General features: G+C 46.9%; 1 protein-coding gene across 2 annotated transcripts in view; it reads left to right on the top strand.

The window, feature by feature from the left end:
- The first annotated feature begins 7,110 nt into the window (after positions 1–7,110).
- The window catches only part of SETBP1 (SET binding protein 1), a 370,029-nt gene continuing 351,931 nt past the window's right edge, over positions 7,111–25,208 (top strand). Inside the window, exon 1 of one of the 2 annotated variants that reach the window (XM_058171214.1) lies at positions 7,111–7,628. The gene's annotated coding sequence lies outside the window, so the exon portion shown is untranslated. The remainder of the gene's footprint in view (positions 7,629–25,208) is intronic. The other variant, XM_058171213.1, reaches the window with a different exon arrangement.

The following is a 25,208-nucleotide window of genomic DNA, read 5'->3' as shown; positions in this document are numbered from 1 at the left end:
TTAACGGCTGTGGCAAAAAAGAGAATAAAACCAGGAGAGGCTGACTTATCAAACGCTTTGTTTGGCAATGGAAATTCTAGTCTCAATAAATTGAGGATTACCTCTACGAATTCATTAACATAATGGTAAAAAATGGTAAAAGTTCCCCTCTCACATACCTGCCAATCGTTTCCGACTCTAGGGGGCGGTGCTCATCTCCGTTTCAAAACCGAAGAGCCAGCACTGTCCGAAGACGTGTGGTCATGTGGCGGCATGACTCAACGCCAAAGGCGACACAGAATGCTGTTACCTTCCCACCAAAGGTGGTCCCTATTTTTTTCTACTTGCATTTTTACGTGCTTTCGAAACTGCTAGGTTGGCAGAAGCTGGGACAAGTAACGGGAGCTCACCCCATTTTTACACAGCAGCACTAGGGATTCGAACTGCTGAGCTGCTGACCTTCCGATCGACAAGCTCAACGTCCTAACCCCTGAGCCACCGCGTCCCTCTAATTAACATTAACATAGGTACTTATTAACTTTATTATATTATATTATATTTATTATATATTTATGTCTATAATAATATTTATTGTATTATATTATAAGTACTTATTAACTAATTCATTAACATAGGTACTTATTAACTTTCACTATTCCCGGTTTTAAAAAATGTGTTATTATTCAAAATAATTACAGTTGTTATCTATTTAACATCTTGTGTATTATTTCCATGTTTTAAAGGCATTTAAAAAAAACCCAGAGCTATTCTGAGGCTTCAATCCTTCAGCATTTACAGAAATGTAAAAAAAACCAAAAAAAAAATAAACCTGGTCCCTTTCATCAGACTTTTAATGGGCGATTAAAACAAAGATTAATTTTAATTTATGTTTTTAACTTTAAGGAATCATTTTTTTTTATCCCTGTGATTTTGCAGCAGCCTCAAGTACCTGCCTAAGCAGGATGATACAATATTAATTGAAACGAATGAATAAGCAACCTAATACACTGTTGAAATGAAAGCATAATAATATTGTAGGTTTCAAACCGTATTAAATAAATCAACAAATCAATCACCTTTACAATTTGCACCACTTTAGCAGTGTGGTTTTGTCATAATTAAACACTTCCAGCCCCTCCCAATACTAAACACTTAAGAAAAAGGAAGGAAATAATTCCTTAGATAATAAGGAATAAGCAGGCTAACAACGATCAGTTCCTGCTGAATAAAGCACCAATTTTCATTTAAAGAACAGCGTATTCCTGTATTTCTTCACATAGAAGCTCAGCAGATTTGGACTTATGATCTGGGTGGACTCCACGAAGACAAAAGACCAGGAAAGAAATCAAGAAGGACTCAAGGTGGACATGATAGCAGTCTTCCAATATTTTACAATCTTCTTGTAAAATATTTTACAAGAAGAGTTCTCCACTCCTCTGTAAACAACAAAATACCTTATTCCACCAGACTTGAAATCCTGGGATTAGAAAACTTAGAACTCCGCCGACTCCGATAAGACCTGTGTTTAACACCCAGAATTATCTATTGCAATGTCCTTCCTGTTAAAGACTACTTCAGCTTCAATCGCAATAATACAAGAGCAAACAATAGATTTAAACTTAATGTTAACCGCTTCAATCTTGATTGCAGAAAATATGACTTTTGTAACAGAGTTGTTAATGCTTGGAATACACCTAACTCTGTGGTCTCTTCTCAAAGTCCCCAAAGCTTTAACCAAAAACTGTCTACCATTGACCTCACCCCATTCCTAAGAGGACTATAAGGGGCGTGCATAAGTGCACAAAAGTGCCTACCGTTCCTATCCTATTGTTTCCTTTCAATATATGTGTTGTATATAATGCTGTGACAAAAATAAATAAATAAAAATATTTAAGGAACTGCCACAAAGAGGAAGGGGGTCAAGCTATTTTCCAAGGCACCAGAAGGCAAGTCAAGAAACAACGGATGGAAACTGATCAAGGAGAGATTCAACCTGGAAACAAGGAGAAATTTTCTGACAGTGAGAACAATCACGGAAAAGAAATTGCCTTCAAAAGTTGTGGGAACTTCATCACTGGAGGCTTTCAAGAAGAGACTGGACTGCCGTTTGTCAGAAATGGTGTCGGGCAGTGATGGCTAACTTTTTCCGGACCGAGTGCCCAAAGGGCGCACGTGTGTGTGAATATGTGCACACGTTTCCAAACCCCCCAAATGTAATGTGCGTGCGGCCCCAAGCATACCCCTCCCAGGTATGCATCCTGGCTGAGGAACTCTGGGAGTTGAAGTCCACAAGTCTTAAAGGGACCAAGGTTGGAGACCCCTGAACTAGATGACCTACAAGGTCCCTTCCAACTCTGTTAATCTGCAAGAGGGGTCAACCCCCAGGACTTCGCCAACTTCCTGACCTTCGAACCTTCCGCCACGAGCTTAAGACACATCTATTTATTTGCGCAGGACTGGACTAGGATTTTTAAATTTTTAAATTTTATATTTGGTTTTAAATGGGGTTTTATTGTTTATATTTCTATTTTAAACATTTGGCCTATTGAATAAGTTTTTTAAATCAATGTTTTATTCTGTATATATTTATGTTTTTATCTGGCTGTGAACCGCCCTGAGTCCTTAGGGAGATAGGGCGGTATAAAAGTATGAACAAATAAATAAAATAAATAAATAAACCAAAGCACCTGAAGGCAGGACAAGAAGCAACTGATGGAAGATCATTAAAGAGAGCTCCAACCTAGAACTAAGGAGAAATTTCCTGATAATAATTGTCCGGGACTGAGGATTGGAAGCTAAAACATATGAAGAACATTTGTGGGAATTGGGTATGGCCAGTCTAGAGAAACGGACTAAGGGAGTGACATGATAGCAGTGCTCCAGTATTTGAGGGTGTGTGTGTGTGGCTGCCACAAAGAAGAGGGGATCCACTTATTTTCCAAAGCACCAGAAAACAAGACAAGAAACAATGGATGGAAACTAATCTAAGGAGAGAAGCAACCTGGAATTAAGGAGAAACTTCCTAACGGTGAGGACAATTAACCAGTGGAACATCTTGCCTCCAGAAATCGTGGGCGCTCCATCACTGGATGTTTTTAAGAAGAGTCTAGATAGTCACTTATCTGAAATATTATAGGTTCTCCTGCTTGAGCAGGGGGTCAGATTAGAAGACCTCCAAGGTCCCTTCCAGCCAGTGGTGGGATTCAGCCAGTTCGCACCACTTCGGGAGAACGGGTCGTTAACTTTCTGAGCAGTTTGGTGAACTGGTTGTTGGAAGAAATCATTAGGGCAGAGAACCGGTTGTTAAATTATTTGAATCCCACCACTGCTTCCAGCTCATTCATTCATTCATTCATTCATTCATTCATTCATTCATTCATTCATTCATTCACTCACTCACTCACTCACTCACTCATTCTGTTAATCAAGGAGACAAGGAACCTGGAATTAAGGAGAAACTTCCTAATAGTGAGAGGAATTAATCAGTGGAACAGCTTGCCTCCAGAAATCGTGGGCGCTCCATCACTGGATGTTTTTAAGAAGAGTCTAGATAGTCACTTATCTGAAATATTATAGGTTCTCCTGCTTGAGCAGGGGGCTGGACTAGAAGACCTCCAAGGTCCCTTCCAGCTCATTCATTCATTCATTCACTTACTCATTCTGTTAATCAAGGAGACAAGGAACCTGGAATTAAGGAGAAACTTCCTAATAGTGAGGACAATTAACCAGTGGAACAGCTTGCCTCCAGAAGTTGTGGGTGTTCCATCACTGAAGGTTTTTAAGAAGAGACTGGACAGTCCCCTGTCTGAAATGATATAGGTTCTCCTGCTTGAGCAGGGGGTCAGATTAGAAGACCTCCAAGGTCCCTTCCAGCTCTTTTTTGATTGAATCGTTGCTTTGAAGATGTCCAACTGAATGGGCTGCTGATGAATCCATTCACCAACTTCAAGAGTTGTTGCAGATTTTTGCTCGTTTGAATTGATTTCCCAGAGGAGAAACATTTCCTTGGGGAGCGAGAATTGTGTAGCAAATGCAACTTGCAAATGCAATCCCATATAGAAAATGGGATTTTGCCAGGAGGACTGTAATCCCCCAGAATTCCCCAGGCACCATGGGAATTCTGGGACTTGCAGTCCGCCCATCACCAAACCACCCAGGGGAGAAACTTTTCCTTTGGCGAGCGAGAATTGTGCGCAGCAGCAGCCAAAAAAGAGCCAATGCAGTCCTAAATTTCATTAACAGAGGGATCCAATCAAGATCAAGGAAGGTACCAATACCACTCTATAAAGCGTTAGTAAGACCACACCTAGAATACGGCATCCAGCTTTGGTCACCACACTATAAAAAAGATGTTGAGACTCTAGAAAGGGTGCAGAGAAGAGCAACCAAGATGATGAGGGGACTGGAGGCTAAAACATACAATGAACGGTTGCAGCAACTGGGCATGGCTAGTCTAGTGAAGAGAAGGACCAGGGGAGACATGATAGCAGTTTTCCAATATTTGAGGGGCTGCCCCAGAGAGGAGGGGGTCAAGCTATTTTCCAAGGCACCTGAAGGCCAGACAAGGAACAATGGAGGGAAACTGATCAAGGAGAGATTCAATCTAGAAATAAGGAGAAATTTCCTGACAGTGAGAACAATTAACCCATGGAAGAGAAGTTTCCTTCAGAAGTTGTGGGAGCTTCATCACTGGAGGCTTTCAAGAAGAAGATTGGACTGCCATTTGTCAGAAATGGTGTAGGATCTCCTGCTTGGGTGACGGATTGGACTAGATGACCTCCACAGTCCCTTCCAACTCTGTTCATCAGTAACCTAATCTAAAATGTCATTCCCCTCCCCACCCCGCCACCGCCCCCTGAAGAGAGAAATGTATAGAAATTGTAAATTTTGCAAGGAGGCTGTGATTTCCCAGTGGACAAACATTTCCTTGGGGAGCAAGAATTGTGTAGCAAATGCAATTTGCAAATGCAATCCCATATAGAAAATGGGATTTTGCCAGGAGGACTGTAATCCCCCAGAATTCCCTAGGCAGCCTGGGGAATTCTGGGACTTGTAGTCCACCCATCTCTGAACTTGCTCAGCGGAGAAATCCTGCCTCGGGTACAAAACTGCAATTTTGCCAGGAGGGGAAAAACCTGTATATCGAAAATAGGGATTTTGCCAGGATGATTATAATCCCCCATAATTCCTCAAGCAGCATGGGGAATCCTGGGACTTGTAGAATAGAACAGAGTAGAATTTTTTATTGGCCAAGTGTGATTGGACACACAAGGAATTTGTCTTTGGTGCATATGCTCTCAGTGTACATAAAAGAAAAGATACTTTCATCAAGAATCGTAAGGTACAACACTTAATGATAGTCATAGGGTACAAATAAGCAATCAAATCATATTAGGAAACAGGCAATATGAATTGTAAGGGTACAAGCAACAAGGTTGCAGTCATACAGTCATAAGTGGAAGGAGATGGGTGATAGGAACGATGAGAAGATTAATAGTAGTTCAGACAGTGAATAGTTTGAAAGTGTTGAGGGAATTATTTGTTTAGCAGAGTGATGGCGTTCGGGAAGTAACTGTCCTTGTGTCTAGTTGTTCTGGTGTGCAGTGCTCTATAGCCTCGTAGATATTTTCACATCCCTCTTTTTGACTCGTGCAGTATTCCATCCTTTATAAGGTAGGTAAAATGAGGACCCAGATTATTGGGGGTAATAAGTTGACTTTGTATATAAATATACAAATAGGATGAAGACTATTGCTAACATAGTGTAAGCCGCCCTGAGTCTTCGGAGAAGGGCGGGATATAAATGCAAATAAAATAAATAAATAAATAAAATAAGTATACAGGTCCTCAAATGGCATAAGGTCTCCTGCTTGGGTGACAGGTTGGACTAGGTTGGTTCCCTTCAAACTCTTATCTAATCTAAAATGCCATTTTTCCTCCGCCCAGAGAGAGAAATGTATAGAAATGGTAAATTTGGCTAGGAGGCGGTGACCTCCCAGAATTCCCCAGGCAGCCTGGGGAATTCTGGGACTTTGCATTCCACCCATCTCTGGACTTTGCCCAGTGGAGAAATCCTGCCTCGGGTACAAAAGTGCAAATTTTGCAAAGGGGGTTGGGCAGTGGTGGGATTCAGCCAGTTCGCACCACTTTTGGGAGAACCGGTTGTTAACTTTCTGAGCAGTTTGGCAAACTGGTTGTTGGAAGAAATCCTTAGGGCAGAGAACCGGTTGTTAAATTACTTGAATCCCATCACTGGGGTTGGGGGGGGGGAAGAAACATATTCCAAAAAATGGGATTTTTGGCCAGCTCAGGACTGCGGTGTGTCGTCTCCCCCCCACCTGTCCCCTCCCTCAAACTCCAACCCGCCCTTCCCCGGCTCGGCCGCTGGGGGCGCAGGGAGCGAAGGCGACAGACGGGGGAGCTGTAGAGCAAGGCAGCCCCGCACACTCCACCGGCAGCAGCAGCAGCAGCAACAACGACGCACCGACACCGGCGAACCGTCTCGGCGGGTTTGCACAGCGGCGACTCCTCTCCGGCGGCGATGCGGCTGCGCTGAATCGCTTCCCTTCGGCCGCGCAGGAGAGCCGGGCGGCGGGGACTCTGGACTCTTCTTCTCTGCCTCCCCCGCTCCCACCTCCCCCCCCAAAAAAGGGGGGAATAAAAGGACCCCCTTGCCGGCCTCGATCGCCAAGCGGGCGCAGGCGGGGAAGGAATCGGCGCAAGGCAGAGCCAGCTTTGCAAGCGGAGGGGAAGGGAGGGGGGCGTCTCTGGGGCTTTTTTCTTCCCCTCCCTCCCTCCACTCCCACCCACCTCCCCCACAAAAAAAGGGAGACCCTTCCTTTTTTTTTTTTTTTTTTGCACTCCCTCCTCCTTTTTCCCTTTCCTCCCATTTTTTTTCTTTCTTTTTTTTTTGCATTGCACGCGCCTGGGTTTTTTTTTTTTTTTTTTTGCAAACCGGGGGTTGCTGGTGGTTGGGGGGGACCCGTTGCATCGGTTTGTCCTCCCCCCCCCTCCTTGCATTATTCCGATTTTTTAAAATTATTTTTGGGGGGGTCCACTCCCCCCCCCTCTTTTTTTTTTTTGCTTCCCGGTTTGCAGCCGTTGGAAGGAAGGAGGGAAGAAAAAATTAAGAAGAAGAAGAAGAAAATCTCGGTCGCCTTATTTGGAGAGGCGCCATTTTTTTCCCCCTGGCTGGAACCTCGGCGGCTTTTTTCCCCCTCTTCTCTTCTCTTCTCCTCGCTCTCTCTCTCCGCTCCCGGGTTTCGGGCGGCGACTGCCTCGCCTCCGCCCGGCGCCTTCCTCGCGCGCCCTCCCCCGGCTGACAGCTCCGACGCCGCCGCTGAGCTGCCATGGCCCCGGCGCCCCTCCGGCACCCCGGACAAGCCCCGGGCGACTTTCGGGGGCTCCCGCGAGGGGCCTGGATCGGGATCGTCTGAGCCTCTTTTTGCTTTTTCCCCTCCGCCGATCCCCTCCGGCGCACGGCGCCGCCTTTGCCTGCCTGCCTTTCCTCTCGCCCTCCGGCCGCCGCCCGACCCCCGGATTCGGAGCTGCCTGCGCTTCGGGTTACGCGCCCCGCGGATCCCCCTCCGTGCAAGGGGGGGAAAAAAAGGAAAGAGAGAGAGACTGAAGCAGAGCGCGGGAGGCGATGGGTGAGTGCTGCACGCGATCCTGAGCCTCTGGGTGGGTGGGTGCGATGTTTTGGGGTCTGTGTGGGTCAATCGGCTTGGAGGGTGGGGGGGGGAAACGGGGCAGAGGAGGAGAGGGGTGAGTGCTGCACGCGATCCTGAGCCTCTGGGTGGGTGGGTGCGATGTTTTGGGGTCTGTGTGTGTCAGTGGGGATGCGTGTGGAAAACGGGAAGCAGAGGAGGAGAGGGGTGAGTGCTGCACGCGATCCTAAAACCCCCGGGGTGGGTGGGTGGGTGGGTGCGATGTTTTGGGATCTGTGGGTCAATCGGCTTGGAGGGTGGGGGGGAAACGGGGCAGAGGAGGAGAGGGGTGAGTGCTGCACGCGATCCTGAGCCTCTGGGTGGGTGGGTGCGATGTTTTGGGGTCTGTGTGTGTCATGGGGGGGGAGAAACGGGAAGCAGAGGAGGAGAGGGGTGAGTGCTGCACGCGATCCTAAACCCCCCTGGGTGGGTTGGGGGTGGGTAGGTGGGATGTTTGTGTGTGTGTGTGTCAATTGGCTTGGAGGGTGGGGGAAACGGGGCAGAGGAGGAGAGGTGTGTGTGAATGCTTGCACGCGATCCTGATCCTCTGGGTGGGTGGGTGGGATGTTTGGGTTGTGTGTATGTCAATCGACTTGGAGGCTGGGGGAAAGGGGCACGGGAGGAGAGGTGGGGCGAATGCTTGCACGCGATCCTGACCCCTGGGTGGGTGGGTGGGTGGGTGGGATGTTTGTGTGTGTGTGTGTGTGTGTGTCAATCGGCTTGGAGGGTGGGGGAAACGGGACACAGAGGAGAGGTGTGTGTGAATGTTTCCTTGCACACTATCCTAACCTCTGGGTGGGTGGGATGTTTGGGTTGTGTGTGTCAATCGACTTGGAGGGTGGGGGAAACGGGGCACAGGAGGAAAAGGGTGAGTGCTGCACGCGATCCTAAACCCCCCTGGGTGGGTTGGGGGTGGGTAGGTGGGATGTTTTGGGGTGAGTGTGTGTGTGTGTGTGTGTCAATTGGCTTGGAGGGTGCGGGGAAACGGGACACCAGAGGAGAGGGTGTATGTTGTGAATGTTTCCTTGCACACGATCCTAACCCCCTGGGTGGGTGGGATGTTTGGGTTGTGTGTATGTCAATCGACTTGGAGGGTGGGGGGAAACGGGGCACAGGAGGAAAAGGGTGAATGCTTTCTTGCACGCGATCCTGACACTCTGGGTGGGTGGGATGTTTTCTTGGGGGGGGGTCAAGTCGACTTGGAGGATGGAGGAAAAGAGGAGGAGGTGGGGAGTGCTGCACACGATCCTGACCCCCTTGAGTGGGTGGGATGCTAACGGGGCACAGGAAGAGAGGGGGGAATGCTTGCTTGCACGCGATCCTGATCCTCTGGGTGGGTAGGTCAATCGACTTGGGAGGGTGGGTAGGGGGAAGGGAGCATGGGAGGAAACGGGTGTGCTGCACGCGATCCTGACCCCCTGGGTAAGTAGGTGGGTGGGATAGTTGGGGGGGAGGGGAGACTGGGGAGGAAACGGGGCGAGGGGGGGAAGAGGAGAGGGGTGAGTGCTGCACACGATCCTGATCCCCAGGGTGGGATGATTTGGGGGAAAAGGGGGCGGGTCAGTCGACTTGGGAGGCTGGTGGTGGAGGGGAAACGGGGCGCAAGAAGAAGACGGGTGCAGTAGTGCTGCGCGCGATCCTGACCCCTGGATAGGCGGGTTGGAAGGGAGGGTTTTTTTGGGGGAGGGCAACAGCCTTTGGGCCTGGGGTGTGTGAAAACGGAGCGCAGGGAGAGACGGGTGTAGTGCTGGACGCGATCCTGACCGGTGGAAGGAGGGTGTTTTGCGGATATATATATATGTGTTTGATCCAAAGAAGGGGATCCACCGGCCGAGGATTCCCGAGCCTGCAAAGTTGAGCCGGCGCAGGAAGGGAAAACAATCACAGGCAAAGCCGGAGCGTCCCCTTGTTTTTGGGGAAGGGGCGGAAAAAGTGTAGCGTTTGCCCGGTTTGGAAGGAGAGAGTTGCGGGGTGGGAGGAGGAGGAGGAGGAGGAGGATCGGGGAAAGGGAATCCGTCCCGCTTCCGATCCTGGCCGGAGAGGATTCCTTTGGCCGAGGGTCCCAATCCCCCGCCCCCCACTCCGTCCAGGTGAGCGCGGAGCGGCTGCTTTGCCTTGGCCGGGGAGTAAGTTGGCAGGGAATTGGGGAGGGGGCCCTTCCTCAAGCCTAGCCTGGCTGGAAGGGGGGATCCGATCCTCCCCGGGGAAAGCTGGGTGGGGAGGAGGAAGAGGAGGAGGAGGAAGGGGCTTCCTCGGGAGTAAAGCGCGGTTGCAAAAAAAAAAGAAAAGGAATTGCGACCAAGGAGCCGTTTTGCAAAAGCCATTGTGTCCAGTTTGGTGGGGGGCTGGCCGGGCGTTTACTCGCGAGGAAGCCCATCCGCGCTCTGCAAGATTCTCCCTTTTCTTGTTTTTTCTCCGCGGGGAAAGCCGCCTCCCTTCGCCGATCGGGGGCGGGGACGGGGGGGATCTGCGTGTGCCAGGCTGCACGGCTCTCTCCTTGTGTGTGTGTGTGTGCGTGCGCGTAAGGGGCAGCCCTCTTGCGTGTCAGAGGTGTGCAAAATGGCATTTCCGCCTCGGTCTCACCTTCCGCGTCGGGCTGCTTGAATGTCAAGGAGAAGGGAGGGCGAGGTGGCCTCTCTCTCCCTCCCCCCCCCCCAAATAACCCAGGTCCCAATTTTTTTAAAAAAATTTTTTGGTACCATTCTCACGTTCCCAGCCAGATTCGGGTTCCCCTCTTCCCCCCCCCCCCGTGCAAAGTGATTTCTCCCGCCCCCCTCTTTTTTTTTTTTGCTTTCTGCAAAAATCTGGGGCCCAGCTGCTAAAGGATTGTTTTGACATTGGTGAAAGGACATCACCGGCAGCAGCCAGCCGAGCTTGCAGTGATAAACAAGGGCTGAGGGGTGTGTGTGTATGTGCGTGCGTGTGTGGTTGTGGTTGTGCACAGAGCAAAAAAGCCTTTGGAAAATTCACAATGCAGAGTGGAGTGGTTTTTTTTCCCCTTTTCTTTCTGCAACACCCGTCTCTCTCTATCTACCACCAAGGTAGATCGGAGGGGGGGATCCTTCAGCTTCCCTGCTGGCCTTTTGAGTTTAAACACCCAGCACCCCAAATACACATACACACAAATACACACAAACAAAAAACACCCCTTGAACCTTCACACACCCCCTTTACTTTGCTTCCGTTTTTTTTCCTTTTCTCTTTTTTCCCTCTTTGTAGGGAAGAAAGCAAAGGCGAGCAGAATGAGGGAAAATAAAAAAAGAGAGCGCTTGCAATGTGTCAGGTGTGTAGTAGGTGTGCCAGGGAAGGGAGAGGAAGTCGGTGTTACAATCTCTCTCTCTCTCTCTGTGTGTGTGTTTGTGTGTCTCCCCGGGTTTTCATTCTCGGTGTCCCCTTGCTTTATTCTCTCCCTTCTTCCTGATGGTTTTGGTTTGAAAAGATTGTGCAAAATTTTTTTTCATGGGAATTGTGTGTGTGGAAATACAACAGGAACTGGTTCGATTGAAATATTTGGGTTTTTGGGGGGGGGGACTGGAGGGGGGGGAGGCTTGCTCCCCTTTTTTTTTTTTGACTCGGAGCCTGAGATATTTGGGGAGGGGGTTCATATAAGTAGCTGCAAGGAAGGGAGGAAGGATGTGTTGTTTTGTGTTGTGTTGAAGGACAAGGAAGAATTTCTTTTTTAAAGGTTTGGCGCATGTGTGATTTTATTCCCCTCCCTGGCTGTCAAAGGTGCAAACAATTCCTGTTGTAGTCACCCTGCTTCTTGTAGACAGTCGTGGGTTTGTTCGTCTTGATGTGCTGCTGGTGGCAACTCTTCCTGTTTTAGGGAGTCACACAAAAATACACACCCACACAAATGGCCGGGAAGTTTGCCCCATCAAGAAGAGAGCACCCAAAAACCATCTGGTTATTTTTTTAATTTTTATTTTTAAATTATTATTATTTCGGGAGAGTCACGAAAAGTAACATCTTCTCTCCCCCTCCCCTGCCCTTCCCCAAGGTTATGTCCTTCCTGCCTCCACCCCTGTGTAGAAATTAACACCATCTCTTCCACAACACCACAAGAGCAAAGAGAAACCCTGTATAAGAGCAGCTGGGAAATCCTGTTGTGTTGTGTCATGTTAGCATGCGGTCTTAACACGTAGGGGGATTTCTCTGGGGCTGTAAGTTAAGTCTTGAGGGGCAGAGTAAAGGGGGGGTTAAGCGTTGAGGAAGGGTTGGTGGGAATCAGGAGACGGGGTGAGCAAGAGAGTGCAGATCTGGATCATTTGCAGAGGATCAGGTCACATCCTTCGTTGGGAGTTCTCCCGCATCAGTGCAAGGTTCATCCATAGTATGTGTCTTTTGCCTTCCAAGAGAAACCGCACAGAAGTTGTGAGTGTGTGTAGGGAGGTGTTTATGGCTTCTTCAAACCAGCTAGACTCCATCCTTCAAGAGAAGGGAAGGAGCCAGGCTTGTCTTCTAGAACAAGGGTCTCCAACCTTGGTCCCTTTAAGACTTGTGGACTTCAACTCCCAGGGTCTCCACAAGTCTTAAAGGGACCAAGATTGAAGACCCCTGTTCTAGAAGAACATTGTCCCTTCCATCTTTTGAACTTTTGTATTTTTGTGGTAACAATAACAGAGTTGGCAGGGAACTTGGAGGTCTTCTAGTCCAGGGGTCTCCAACCTTGGCCACTTGAAGACTTGTGGACTTCAGCTCCCAGAATTCCTCAGCTAGTAAAGCTGGCTGAGGAATTCTGGGAGCTGAAGTCCACAAGTCTTCAAGTGGCCAAGGTTGGAGACTCTTGTTCTAGTCCACCCCCACCCCCTGCTCAAGCAGGAAACCCCACACCATTTCAGACAAATGGTTGTCCAATCTCTTCTTAAAAACCTCCAGTGATAGAGCACCCACAACTTCTGGAGGCAGGTTGTTCCGCTGATTAATCATTCTCGCTGTTTGGAAATGTCTTCGTAGTTCTCGATTGGTTCTCTCTTTGATTAGTTTCCATCCGTTGCTTCTTGGTCCGCCTCCGGTATTTTATTTATATAGCTTTATCTTTTTCATATTGTAAGCAGCACATAGCTATGCGCTAAGGTGGGCAGCCAATAAATGTAATAAACAAAACAATAAAAATAAACCGGTTACTGAGAACATGTCACCAGAAAACACAGACACACACATACACACACACACACACATATATATATGTAGGTCTTTGGTTATTCGGGTTTTCTCCTTCGTAAAATTGGAAGTGTCTTGGCGACGTTTCGACGAAGTCTCATTCGTCATCTTCAGGCTTCAGCTTCGTGCTTCTGGGACCAAGCCTGAAGATGACGAATGAGACTTTGTCGAAACGTCGCCAAGACACTTCCAATTTATATATATATATATATATATATATATATATATATATATATATATATATATATATATATATATATATATATATATATATATATATATATATATATATATATATATATATATATTTCTCTCTCCATTCCTAACAGTCTGAGGTTTGGTCAGAATAGAGTGGGAAGGGATGTCGGGAGATCTTCTACTCCAACCCCTTACTCAAGCAGGAGACCCTATACCCATGATGCCGAACCTAGGGCACGTGTGCCACAGGTGGCATGCGGAGCCATTTCCGCGGGCACACAAGCTATCACCCTAGATCAGCTCCACTGCGCATGCGTGCACGGCTCCTGCCGACCAGCTGATTTTCGGGTCTGATGCGGATGCAGGAGATACGTGTGGATGGCCATGCCGCCCTTCCCCTCCCAGGAGTCACCACAGAGCCCGTTTTGGATGCCAGTTAAGTACGGGGTTGCGCAGAGGCTCTGGGAGGGTGAAAAACATGCCTACTGGAAGTCCGAAACGGGCCGTTTCTGGCCTCCGGAGGCTTTGGGGGGAGGCCTGCTAGGCTCAAAACAAAGTGCAGGGGGATCGCGCGTACATTTGCAAGGGGGGTGGGGCATGCATGTGGAGCATTTGCATTATGGGTGTGGGCACACACGCGCGCTATCACGTGCACACGCGCTTTTGGCACCCGAGGAAAAAAATGTTAGCCATCCCTATACCATTTCAACTACAAGTAGACACAAGAACAGTTTTTTCCCGAAGGCCATCACTCTGCTAAACAAATAATTCCCTCAACACTGTCAAACTATTTACTAAATCTGCACTACTATTAATCTTCTCATTGTGCCCATCACCAATCTCTTTCCACTTATGACTGTATGGCTGTAACTTTGTTGCTGGCAATCCTTATGATTTATATTGATATATTGACCATCATTTGTTTTGTAAATGTTGTACCTTGATGAAGGTATCTTTTCTTTTATGTACACTGAGAGCGTATGCACCAAGACAAATTCCTTGTGTGTCCAATCACACTTGGCCAATAAAAAATTCTATTCTATTCTATTCTATTCTATTCTATTCTATTCTATTCTATTCTATTCTATTCTATTCTATTCTATTCTATTCTATTCTGACCAGCGGTTGTCCAGTCTTTTCTTAAAAGCCTTCAGTAATGGAGCATCTACCTACAACTTCCAGAGGCGTGCTGTTCCACTGGTTGATTGTCTTCACTGTTAGGAAGTTTCTCCTGAATTCCAGGTTGTTTCTCTCCTTGATTGGTTTCCATCCATTGTTTCTTGTCATTCCCCCCTCTTCTATGTAGCAGCCCCTCAAATACTGGAATGCTGCTATCATGTCACCCCTAGTCCTTCTTTTCTATAGAGTGGCCATCCCTAATTCCTGCAACCCTTCTTCATATGTTTTAGTCTCCAGGCCCTTTGATCATCCTAGTTGCTCTTCTCTGCACTTTTTCCAAAGCCTCTTTTGAAATGTGTTGACCAAAACTGGATGTCGTATTCCAGGTGTGTGGTCTTGGGTAGAGTCACAAAATGTTAGAGATGGAGGCACCCATAGAAGAGATCATGTGGTCCACCTCCCCCTTGCAGGAACTCCTGGATTTTTGCAGCCACATGTAGGAGCCTTCCCAGGAGGTCCCATCGCACATGGAGAATGTAGCAGAATGAGACCCTCCACATTGCTAGGAAAAACTTCCCATTTTTCCTGAACCATCAGCTTGAGAATTTGGACCGGGCGGAATGGAATTTAGCTCTTTTTTCCCCCTTTGATGTCTTCGAAGGTGGTGAGCTGAGTGCTGCTGAAAATAAAACACGGGTTACGCAAAGATTGTGCTCCAGAGACAAATGTCCTTGTGTGTCCAATCACGCTTGGCCAATAAAGAATTCTATTCACTTCTCAACTTCGATATTCGTATTGGTTGATGGCAGCAAAATTATTTCATGCACAAAAGTGAACGTTCGATTCCCTCAATGGACAAACGGCTGCAGAAGTTGATGGAGTTAGCAGAGATAGCTAAATTGACAGTTTTGATCGAAGAAAAAAAATATATATAAGTAGTTTTGTTTCTACTTGGAAACCATTTCTGGACTTTGTGCTCGAGGTGGGGAAAAAAATGAAACTTTCATTTTAGGTTTTACCGATTGGATAGGTTTGTTGATATAGAAATGGCTGGTTTATACGACTGTGTAAAAGTAAGAAGTTGAGGTTTGAGGTTACGACCTTATTTTACTGGACCGAAAAGAGTCGCAAGTCAACGCATTTTCCGTTCTTCTCCCCTTCTTTTTTGTACTTTTACCTTCCCCTTTCCCTCTCCTGTTTTCCTACTATTTGTTTTTGTGCTTTTGTATTTAATACTAAAAATGAATTAAAAAATGAATATATATATAAAAAGAATTCTATTCTATTCTATTCAATATCTGTCCTCATTTTTTTTTTACGTTGAACAGGGAAGGTGTTTTCATTTAACTACAAAACATAAAGCAGGAATTGTTGCAAGGAGTGGTGACAACAGGCGGCAAGGGGCATTGTGTGTTTGTGTGTGTGATGGTAGGAGAAACCCTCCATGCCTTGCCTTGCCTTATATGTACATCTGTGGAGTTTGAAAGGACCTTCCCAGGCAGCAAAATGTTGACCGCTAAACTGTCTTGTTTGGGGGGGAAGAGAGAGGGAAAGTAACTTGATCCTTTCCATGTTGACCCATGGATATTCCAGGGGGTTGAAGAACAACCTCAGCGCTGACCACCGTAAGGGCATCTTCATTATGAGGAACCTGGTGGAGATGGCCTTCCTTGTTATTTGTTTATTTTGTTTTATGTTCTTTTGTGTGTGTGTGTCGGAAGCCGAAGCACTCATGGAAGAGGGTTTTGGAGAAGTTAAAAGGAGGAGGGCTGCTTGGAGAAATAAAGATCTAATAATAATAAGAAATTAAAAGACGCTTGCTCCTGGGGAGGAAAGCTATGGCAAATCTAGACAGTGTACTAAAAAGCAGAGACATCACCCTGCCAACAAAAGTGCGTATAGTCAAGGCTATGGTTTTCCCAGTTGCAATGTACGGGTGTGAAAGTTGGACCATAAGAAAGGCTGAGTGCCAAAGAATTGAGGCCTTTGAACGATGGTGCTGGAGAAGACTCCTGCGAGTCCCTTGGACTGCAAGGCGAACAAACAAGTTTGTCCCAGAGGAGATCAACCCTGACTGCTCTTTAGAAGGCCAGATCCTGAAGATGAAACTGAAATACTTTGGCCACCTAATCAGAAGGAAGGACTCACTAGACATACCCAGTTCCTGCAACCGTTCTTCATATGTTTTAGCTTCCATCCTGGGTGGCCAGGATGGATGTGGCCAGCTTGACGTCACTCGTGTTGGGGATGCTTGTGGTGGGCCAAGCGCTCTGCCAGCGTAAATGAGCTCCCGGGCTCCGTTTTTGGCTGCGACAGCCTCCTGCAACCCTCTGCTAGTGAAAACAGAGCTTGGGAGGGCTGCCCGCGGCCCTCCCAAGCTCCATTTTCACTGGCAGAGTCACCGCGGGCTGGTCCTTCGCTGTTTCCAAGGCAGCCCCGTGGGCCAGATCTAAGCACTCCGCAGGCCGGATCCAGTCCCCGGCCTTGAGTTTGACACCCCTGATCTACTGTGTTCCCCTGAAAATAAGACAGGGTCTTATTTTCTTTTGACCCCCAAAATAAGCGCTTGGCCTTATTTTCTGAGAGGTCTTATTATTTTTGGGGTGCAGGAGGCGACAAGCATGGTCACCTCACGGATGCTGCTGACACAGCCGCTCGTCAGCCGTTCACCCCTGAGGCCGTGCATGCGCTTCCAGCCATACTTCCCAGGACTGTGCACCATGCTGTCAGCCCTGCCCCGCCGCTGCGACCGGATGTCCTGTCGCCGCCGTTGCCTCCCTGTTCGTTGCTAATGGCTTTTGTGGTGGCCATTAGGGGCGTGGTGGCTAGGGTTGTGGAAACGTCCATTAGGTAAGGGCGTGTGGGGTGTATGGGGCATGTTCCCCACTCCCTTCCCCCCTCCCGGCCTCGCCTCCTCACCTCATGTTGTTTGCGTGGCAAGCAACCAGAGGAAATGGTGGTGACCGGCTGCACATTTATTTTATTTATTTATTTATTTTTTCGCATTTGTATACCGCCCTATCTCCCTAGGGACTCAGGGCGGTTCACAGGCAAATAAAAAGGTACATATAAATACAGAATAAAATATCAATTAAAAAACTTATTCCACATAGCCAAATAATTAAAAAAACAGTATATATAATAAAACCCATTAAAACCAATATAAATTTAAAATCTAGTCCAGTCCTGCGCAGATGAATAGATGTGTTTTAAGCTCGTGGCGGAAGGCGTTTAAATATTTTCAAGGAGGGCTTATTTTCAGGGGAGGGCTTATATTAGTGCATGCGCTCAAAAGGCTGATTGGGCTTATTATCCGGGGAGATCTTATTTTTGGGGAAATAGGGTAGATGGTTAGATTATAACTCCAGCCTACCTAAATAACATTTTTTTTAAAGCATCTGATTTAGGAGACTCTGGGTCTGAATGTGAAGTAGTCGTGGCCTTCTATAATCAGGATTGGACCCCTCTGGTGTCCTGGAAAAATCCAGATTGGACTCTTCCAGTCAGTGGTGGTATTCAGCAGGTTATATCCGGTTCGGGGGAACCGGTAGTGGCGGCTGCGGGAGGCTCCGCCCACCCGCCTAGACATCATCATGTCTTTTTTTCCCCGTTTTTGACACTGTGCATGCGCAGAAGACTCTGCATAGACGCGGAAGGCTCTGTGCACGCACGGAAGTGGCGTATGCGGTAGCGACGGTAAGTGAATACCACCCCTGCTTCTAGTGTCCTGGAAAAATCCAATTTTGGAGTTTCCGTGGATAAGTTTAGAAGAGCGTGCTAGATAAGCTTAACTTGGAGTGGAATAATTTGTGGTTCAACCTGGCTTCTGGAACCAACTTTTATCACTAAAAAAACCCAACAACCTCTTGTTCACCATATCAACAATGTTTGTTTGGGCATCATCTGTTTCATAAACAGAGCAGTTATGGTTTGTTCATCCAGGTTTGAAGGTTACGATGTCCTCTAAGCCCTTCCAGTGGATAACTTCCCATTTGAACTGACGGATGAAATAAATAATCCATGAGTAAATTAAGCAAAGCGCTCAAATTTCCATTGCAAAGCAGGATAGATGTTAAGTGGTTTCTTTCTTCTTTTTTTTTGTGCTGCGTTTTGCAACCTTTCTTGCCACCGTTGTTGAGTGTATCCCTGTGGTTGTTAAGTGAGTTTAGACAGTTTTGAAGTGAATCTGGCTTCCCCGTAGAGTTTGCTCACGAGAAGGTCGCAAAAGGGGGATCACTTGACCCCTGAGTCACTGCCACCGTTGTAAATATGAGCCGGTTGCCAAGAATTCATTCTGATCACGTGAACACGGGGAGATTGGAATGGCTGTAAGTGTGAAAAACGGCCATAAGTCACTTTCTTTAGTGCCGTTGTAACAGGTCAGTAAATGAATTGTTGTAAGTCGAAGAGTACCTGTAGAGACTTTCCTCTCTGAAAAATCAGTCAATAGGTGAATTGGCAGAAAAATGTGAGGAAGGTATTCCTGTTTCTTGTGGTTATTTACTTATACCTACAGCTACGTACTGGGATACGGTGGCTCAGTGGCTAAGACGCTGAGCTTGTCGATGTGAAAGGTCGGCAGTTCAGCGGTTCGAAGGGTGAGCTCCCGGTACTTGTCCCAGCTTCTGTCAACCTAGCAGTTCGAAAGCAGGTAAAAAATGCAAGTAGAAAAATAGGGACCACCTTTGGTGGGAAGGTAACAGCGTTCCGTGCGCCTTTGGTATTTAGTCATGCCGGCCACATGGCTACGGAGACGTCTTCAGACAGCGCTGGCTCTTCGGCTTTGAAACGGAGATGAGCACCGCCCCCTAGAGTTGGGAACGACTAGCACATATGTGCAGGGGAATCTTGCCTCTCTTAAAATCTCAAATGAAGAGGAAGAAACCCCTCCTTGCAGTAAACTGTTCCATTGATTGATGGCTCTTAACTATTCATGTCTCCCCGGAAATAAGATCTGGTCTTATTTTCTTTTGGGCTCCAAAATAAGCACTAGGGCTTATTTTCAGGGGTGTCTCCCCCATGTACAGGAGGCCCACTTCTGCTTGTTCGTGGCAGGGCAGGTGGCCGTGTGGTACAACAGTGCCACTGCATCGTGGCAGGGGGTTGTGGAGCTGCCTCACGCGCCCTGCACCGGCTTACCTCAGGGCCCTGCAGCTGGGGCATCTATGCTCCGAGATCAGCTCCGTGGAAGCCGCAAGCATGCAGAAGAAGTGGGCCGGTGGCCAGGTGGGCTCCTGCTGCACATGGCTGTTGATGCTGCCAGTCGTGAGGCAGTTGTCCGGCCGTGGATGGCCTAGCTGTGGAAGCCCTGAGATAAACCGGTGTGGGGCGCATGGGGCAGCTCCACCGCCACTCCCCCTTGCGGTTATGGGACCATGAGCAACTAGATGGAATGGCCGACCGGGCGGCTGCACAAGGTCTTAAGTAGGGCTTATTTTGGGGGTTGGGCTTATATTAGGCACACGTGTAAAAACATGCTAGGTCTTATTTTTGGGATAGGTCTTATTTTTGGGGAACGGTATGAAGAAGTTCTTCGTAATGTCTCATCTGTAGCTATCTCTTTGAAGTTTCATCCCATGAGTTCTGGTTTCACTGAGAGAATGAGAAGAAATCTGAAACCACTTCAAGGTGACGAACTTTCAGGTGTATGAAGACAGCTACCGTGTTTCCCCCAAAATAAGACCGGGTCTTATATGAATTTTTGCTCCAAAAGATGCATTATGGTTAGGTCTTATTTTGAGGAAAATACAGTACTAAACGCCTCTTCTGCTGACAATCTTAACGGGGGCTTATGGGGTAGGGCTTATATTATGAGCATCCTGAAAAATCATGCTAGGTCTTATTTTCCGGTTGGATCTTATTTTAGGGAAAACAGGGTAACGTGTCCGATCTCAACCTTCTCTTCTACAAGTGTCTATGGAGATTCTCAATCATCTACGTTCTGGTTGTCAAAAAGGTGCTTTTCAAATGACAACTGGACTTCCTTGGTTCCCTCCCCCTGAAAATAAGCTTCTTATCTAAGAAACGTCTTCTGTTCTCAGTTCTTCACTTCTTCTTCAGAACCGAAGAATGAGAAGTGAAACGTTTTCAAGGGAAAAAAAACCCAAGAAACTCCAGCTGCCTTTTGAAAAAGCACCTTTGGGTTTTCTTCTACAAGCTAAACTAACTAGGACTTTTCCCAGTTCCTCCTAGGAGTTGGTTTTGCAGTCTTTCACCGTCTTGATAGACTTCCTCTAGTTTTGCTGCAGTTGATCAATGTCTTATTAAAAATACATGCGGTGTTCAATTCTTGGAATTCCTAATCAGGATCTTTCTGATGAATGGATTCCGTTCATGAATTGTGAATATTGCAATTTAATATTCTGAATGACTAGACCCAACCTTGGCTCTAGCTCATTTATCGTTGGACTACCAACTCCTCAAATACTCAGCAATGACTGGAGTTATCGTCTCCTGGGTACCTTCCAGGTTGGGGAAAGACTGACCTTAACATTTCTAATCCTTAATATTAAATAGTAATGTTCATAATTTATGGATGACACTTGGAGCTCACGTTTCGCTAACTTGGGTGACTTTGCAGTGTGTTAGATTTCAACTGTCAATGTTCCTCAGCAGACAGTGAAGCTATTGTTAAAGTCCATTCCTGGGTTGAGGAATGCTGCCATAGGATAATAACCATGGTCTCAGGTAAAGAATATCAAAGAAGGAAGGGGACGTGGTTGGATATTTCCTTAACTTATCCTATTTGGATATAATTGTTTCAATAATGATGTTGCACCAAGTAGGGTTACTTGGTTACAAGTAGGGTTACAAGGGACGCGGTGGCTCAGTGGCTAAGACGCTAGAGCTTGTCAATCAGAAAGGTTGGCAGTTCAGCGGTTCAAATCCCTAGTGCCACGTAACAGGGTGAGCTCCGTTACTTGCCCAGCTTCTGCCAACCTAGCAGTTCGAAAGCATGTAAAACATGCAAGTAGAAAAATAGGGACCACCTTTGGTGGGAAGGTAACAGCGTTCCGTGCACCTTTGGCATTGAGTCATGCCGGCCACATGACCACAGAGACGTCTTCGGAGAGCGCTGGCTCTTCAGCTTTGAAACGGAGATGAGCACTGCCCTCTAGAGTCGGGAATGACTAGCACATATGTGCGAGGGGAACCTTTACCTTTACCATGTAGGGAGGACTAATGGATGGAAGTAAGATTCAACATCAGAACAAAAGTTGCATGGCATTGAGAGACACAACCAAGATTTTGTAGTCCTCAAGGAAAGGTATTGAGAAGATGAAATCAATAAGAGGTTAAGATGCTGAACATATTGTTGTCTCTTGTTTTTTAGATATAATCTCAAGTAAATCCCAGTTTGTGTAACCTAGTTTGTAAGTGAGTGGTCCTGCTTTCCTCTTGATCTTTACAGCAGCAGTTCTCAACTTGTGGGTCGGGACCCCGTTGGGGGTCGAATGACGATTTGCCAGGGGTCGCCTAAGACCATCGGAAATATGGGAAGTATACTTGCGAGTCAAAGAATCGCGCTCCAGTGGTTGACTCCACAAGCCAGCTGCAGGTTCTTCAAATCGCTAGCCGAATTCGGCTTCAGGCGCGATGAATTAATAAAAAGAGAGAAATCTTTGCTCTGATGTCTCCCTCTCAAGCCAGCTCCAATCACTCCCAATCGCTAGCCTAATCTGGCTTCAGGCGCGATAAACTTAATAGGGGAGGAGTCTCCGCTTTAATGCCTCCGTCCTCAAGGCAATCGCAAGCAGTTCAGATCGCTAGCCAATACGGCTTCAGGCGCGATAAATTCAAAACGAAAATAATTTTACGGTTGGGGTCACCACATTGTGGGGAATTCTATTAAAGGGGTCGCAGCACTATAAAGGTTGAGAACCACTGCGTTAGAGCATGGGTCTGCAAACTTGGCTCTTTTAAGACTTGTGGACTTCAACTCCCAGAGTTCCTCAGCCAGCTTTGCTGGCTGAGGGACTCTGGGAGTTGAAGTCCACAAGTCTTAAAAGAGCCAAGTTTGCAGACTCCTGTGGTAGCGGAATGTCCTAAATCAGGGGCGTCAAAGTCATGTCGTCACAGCAGCGCCCGGTGATGTATTGGGATTTCTCCCCCCTTTGCTAAACAGGGTGTGGGCGTGGCCAGCACGTGACGCAGCTGGCCTGCGGGCCGGGAGTTTGACAGCCCTGTCCTAAGTCCTCCCTGAATGCATCTTATTCAACTTCACATTCCACCCTCCTGTCTTCTCGACCTAGGTTCTTTGATGCTCCTCTCCCAACCTTTGGCTTATTAAAAATACACTTGCTGTCAACTTTTCAACAATGCCCATGGCTGCAAAAAGCCGCACCCATGGAGACCTCGTGGAGATATGAGAGCACCTACATCTTGGCTTCTCTAGTTGTCTTTGGTAGACTTGGTTCCTTCAAGGAAGAAGTCAGTTCAGGAGATGGTCTACTTTGCTCAAGGTTGAGAGGCCGTAGAGTTTTCTTAATGCGGAAGCCACTGCCCGTAACTTTGGCTTCTCTAGCAAATGATGTCTGTGGTCAGTGGACAGAACAGGGAGGCTCTTAAAGGTCTTGGTTGAGAAGTTGATGTGATAGATTGAAGGTAGCAGTTGTGGTTGGAGTTCTCTATGCTACCACATTAATGCTACCACATTAAGGTAGGTTGAGGTTGATGTGAAAAGATGTATGTTGATGATGATGATACATCCATTCAGTTGTGTCCAGTTCTTGGAGATTCTATAGGCCAGATCTCCCTCCAATTTTGCACTGTTTCCTTTGAGTTGTTCTGTGATCTGGCTGGTGTCAGCTTTGATGGTGTCCACCCATCGTCGTGTTCTTTGGAGGCCTGGTTTTTTTTTTTACCGCTTACTCTTCCAAGAATAGTTGCTTTCTCCAGTCAATCCTCCTTCATCATCATCACCGTCATTTAACGACCCCATAATCCCTTGCGGGATGGAGTCCGGGCAACTGAATGGTGTTTTAATGGCCGGATGCCCTTCCTGTTGCCAATGCAGAGTTTTTTGTTCAGCAGATATATTCTCAGTGTGTCCAGAAAGAGAAATATCTGCCTCTACCTAGGATCGAACTCACAGCCTCCTGATTGTGAGGTGAGAGCTCTACCTCTAGGCCACTGCACCACTCTAGTCAATCCTCCTGCATGACATGGCCAAAATACGTAAGATGCAGTTTTATGCCTTCCAGTGATATATCTGGTGTCATGTGCTATAACACTTGATTGTGAGTCAACTTTGCTGTCCAGGAATGTATGTGTATGCAGGCATATATTTAAATGTGAGTATTCATGAATAGTTGTATGTGCACACTTAGGCAACACACACCCAAAAGGTTGCTCTGCTGATATAAAGGTTTTGAGGGCGTAATGACTTAGCTTTGTGAGTCGGGATCAGGGGTGAAATGCGGCTGGTTCGGACCGGATCGTTTGATCCAGTAGCGATGGCAGCAGGTGGTTCGGAGAACCAGTAGCAAAAATCCTTACCCCCCCCCCGCCCCAGCTAAGCCGTGCGATCACCAGAGGAGTTTTTTTTTCTTTTTTTTTTTTATTCAAAAAGTTTTTATTAGTCAAAAAAGGTTTATACAAATACATATCAGGTATGGTAAATTTTCATTTTTCTTATCTAAAATAAGAATTTTACTCAAATTTTTTAACACATACAACAGCCATAAGGCAAGCAGGTGACACGAAGTAGCTAAGTTTGCAAATTTTAAATACGTAATAAAGAAGAGTCAAGAATAAACAGAATATCGTACAAAAGAGAATAAGGAAAACCAACACAATCCCAAATATCTTTATCACTTCCTAGTTTTGGATCTCAGAACTCTGGGTTCAGCCTGACCCAACTCCAGGGCCGCAACAGCGGCAGCCGCTTCAGCCCCATGATCTATAACCTCCCCTTCTTCAATTCCTGGGTCATCTGATTCCAGGAAGGCTTTGTGTTCCTCCACATAGGCCGTAGCCTCCGCAATTGTACTGATTTCTTTCGTAATGCCCTCCCCGAAAATCATCAATCCCTCCGGCATCAGCCATCTGAAGCCCACTCCTTCTGGTACAATTTGCTTGACAAAAATAATATTTCTTTCTTTTTCACGTACCTGTCTGGGAATCTGCCTCAGAATGGCTATCTCCTGCCCCTGTAAATCAGTGCCCCACTCCTATGTTTTCTAAGAATTTCATCTCGTCTCTCTTCTCACAAATTTGACATGAACCTCTCTGGGAACTGCATGCGTGCGTGCATATTGCGAATTAACTCTATAAACTCGATCCACATCCCAATTCATGAAATCAACACCTCTCCCAAGAAATTCTCCCAACAATTTAGTCACAACATCTCTCAAGTCTTCTTGGTCCACTTCTTCCAAATTTTGAAACCTAAGGAAATAAGACATTTTATCCATCTGTAGTCCAAGCACAGCATTGCCTGTCGTCTCCTCTCTTTTCTGCACTGCCGCATCTCACCCTCCAAACCTTCCACTTTCTGCTTGTTTTCTGCTGAAACTTGTTGAGTATCCTTTAAATCCTTTTGGATAGTCACAATTTCTGCTCTTATTTCATCAATTTCTTGTCCATATTAGATAACTTTTCCAAAATTCTCTCCATCTCTCCAGCAGTTGGTCTCTGACCTTTTGCCATTAAGGAAAAAAATACAAAATCCTCAGGCAGGCACGGTATCCTTGTAATTTCCTCCGGATCCACCAGGGGGCACTCACAGGAGCAACGAGTCCAGAGTACAGTTAGTCAACCAGGAAGCCGAAGGGAAGTGATGTCATCAAAATTCTCATAGTGAAGGCGGAAGCTGGACGCCACCACTGTTCCCCAGAAGGAGGGGCCTCAAACCTTCCCTCCTAAATTTCTCCATCACCTCTTCTCTCCAGAGCTCCACAAAACCGGTAATCTTCTTATTTTAAGTTCTCCTCTCTCCAGAATAACTCGTGCTCCTTCCAACCGCAGGGGAGAAAAAACCCCCCCGCACTCCGGAGCAGTCCACTCACGTTTACCGATATTCCCTTCCCTTCTCCTCCTCAA

Source organism: Ahaetulla prasina, chromosome 2 (genome assembly GCF_028640845.1).
Source record: "Ahaetulla prasina isolate Xishuangbanna chromosome 2, ASM2864084v1, whole genome shotgun sequence".
In the NCBI taxonomy this organism is placed as follows: domain Eukaryota; kingdom Metazoa; phylum Chordata; class Lepidosauria; order Squamata; family Colubridae; genus Ahaetulla; species Ahaetulla prasina.
Note: the sequence above shows the minus strand (reverse complement) of the source record. Positions and strands in the feature narration are given on the sequence as shown.